Source organism: Charadrius vociferus, unplaced genomic scaffold (assembly GCF_000708025.1).
Source record: "Charadrius vociferus isolate BGI_N301 unplaced genomic scaffold, ASM70802v2 scaffold385, whole genome shotgun sequence".
Classification (NCBI taxonomy): domain Eukaryota; kingdom Metazoa; phylum Chordata; class Aves; order Charadriiformes; family Charadriidae; genus Charadrius; species Charadrius vociferus.
In genome coordinates this window covers 6,204,665-6,207,422 of record NW_009648925.1, presented here as the reverse complement: position 1 = coordinate 6,207,422, position 2,758 = coordinate 6,204,665, and positions in this window count along the sequence as shown.

Below are 2,758 nucleotides of genomic sequence, written 5' to 3'. Positions count from 1 at the left end.
CCTCCTCTGCCAGGGAGGATCCTTATTGCAATCTTCACGCGTTGTTGATAAGCATCGGAGTCACGGAGTAAATCAGATGGCTGGAGGAAAAAAAAAATTTAAAATCTTCCTCTTTTTTTCTCTCTTTTTTTTTTTTTTTTTCTTTTCCCAGCTGTGGCTGGAACATTTTAAAGAGCCCCCAGCTCAGTTGTTTGTTTGCTTATAAATGCAAATGTCATATACACATACATGAAATATACATGTATGTCCCGGCATATACAATGCTGACACAGCCCGACGAGCCCCAGCCCCGCTCCCGGGACTCAGCCTCACCCCCGGGGAGCGAGGATCGGAAGGGGCTGATGCTTGATCCGCTCTCCTGTCACCGCTGGTCCAGAGCCTCCCTGCCTAGACCTCCTAAAAAGCCGGCAGAGGTGGCCCCGGGGGTCCCAGCAGAGTCATGGGGAGCTCTCGTTAGTGCTCCCCAGCCCAAAAGGGAAGGCAGCCCATGGGGTCGCAGAGCAGACCAGACACACACCTGAGGGCCGCAACCCACTCCCAGCTGGCAAGGGTGATGATTGACAAAACCAGATTTCAGGATTGATTGATTACCTCAGCAGCTGAGCAAGCCAGGATTGCCTTCCAGAGGTGGGGTACAGCAAAGCAGAGTTTAAAAAGCATCTTGCCTTCCCCTTGCGCTCTGCGTGCAGGCAGCTGGAGCGAGCTCTGAGCTGGCACCTTGCGCGGTGCCCAGCCGCCTCCCTGCACACAGGGGAGATAAGCATCCTTTCAGGAACTCCAGCTTAATCACTGCTGAGATCTAACCTTGTTGCTTTGCTGCGGCGTCACCCCACATCAATAGAGTGCTGCATCAAAGTCAGGTCAAAATTGCATTAGTGATTCCGCTGTAATCTGCAAGGAGACTATGTTTGGACCATTAAAACCTTCGTGCGGGGAAAGTCGCTGGTCCTGAGCCATCATCCCTCACAATGGCGAGGAATAATGAGAAGAAATAGACTGTTCACCAAAGCCATCCTGACTTGCCGATGGAGAGCGGAGGTTTAAATTGCTGGCATGCTGTAAGCCTCATATTAAAAAGTAAGGAGGGTGGAGGAAAGGCATCGTGCTTAGCTATTAGGTGCTATATCAAGGAGGGGTGTCAGGGGGGCATCTTAACTTTAAAGGAGCAGTCAGCTTGGAAAGCAAAAGTCCACATTTAAAAAGTGACCTAATTATTTCACCTTCTGTTGTTACAAGTGACACAAGTGACACAAGGTTAAACAGGAAGGATAGCTGCCTGGCACTGAGGCTTTCAGGCAGAGTCAATAAAGGATTTAGTCAGACAAAACCAAGACTTAGGAAGAACTTAAAAGCCTAATGAGCTCTCCAAGTCTTTCATTTTTGACTTTAAATACATCTGCACACACCAAGGCTTCATCTTTGCTCATGCAAAGATTTGACCCCGTTGCTCTGTGCTTCACTGACTTCTGAGCCCAGTGGGATTTCAGAAACTACGGGCGGGAGTCAGTCCAATGCTAATGCATCTACATGAGGTGTCTGCTGTCCCTTCCTAAGGCTATGGAGGAGGTGTTCAACTAATCACCAAAGAGATGTTTGTGTAAGGGGACAGACACGACCCCCTCTGAGCAGGCCCATTTTGGAAGGAAGTGAGCTCGGCTCATTTCTCCCCGTGGATGGGGAGAGAGAGGGTCTCACCTTCATGTTTTCTGATCCCAGTCAGAACATCCCATCTTCTTCCTAAGTCGTACAGATCATATACAAGACTCTGGCCCAGAAACTAGGAATGGTATTGCTTTGCCGCATCAGGCCAGGAGGCTGGAGTATTGAGAAAATTATGTTATTAGCTTGACTTTTTCAAGTGAGTAACCAAGCTTTGGAAGTGCTAGCAGTGCTTCCAGAGCTATCGCTTCAGTAAAGCTAAGCAGTAGAATGTATCAGAAAGCTTAAATCCAGAGTGGGTTTGCTCTGGAGACACACAAGTCTTTGACACAGTCACAACTTTGCAACTACATATTGTGAAATTAACAGAGGAATTCAGAAGAAGGAGATTAAATATGGTTTTTTTTTCATGCTTTCATTTTAAAAAATAATTAAAATTAAACGGACTCTGTTTCAAATATTTTCAGTGTCTCTTTAAACTATCTGGCACAATGGTAGACTTCAACTGACTCACTGAACTAATTAGTGCCTTGTTTATAGGAAAGCACATGTGGAATTGAGCTATGTAGGCTAATTAAAAGCTATCAATAAATATGAGCCCAATCCTGCAATGCATCCCAGTGGTCACCCATATGGATCTGACTGCAGGATCTCGACCCCGGTTACACCATCAGTTTTCAGGTCCTGCTCGTGAGGTGCTGGTTTCCCACAGGCACACCTCTTCATAAACTCCTTTGTGCCATAAATGCCAAGCAGGTGCCTTAAGATTTGTGAATGTTTGGGTGCAGGAGCACTACAACCGAGAAGTTATGACCGGAGTGGAGGGCTACGCAGCTGTTCTTTGCAGGAAATTATGTAAATAATGTCATGTTTTAAGGGCTTTTTGCGAGCAAGGTTTTTATTAGAGTAAATTTATTAATCACTATTAAAGCTGTTCCAACAAAAAGTGTGGCTCATCCTCAGCTGCAGATCTGGGTACCCTGGGTCGTGGGAAAACTTGGTTGTTGATTTGGTTTTAGTGTATCTGGACTTTGTTCAGAATGACTGCCACGGCTGCCACCGAAGGCATTGCGAGCCTTGGCAATGAGTGGCCGCTTTG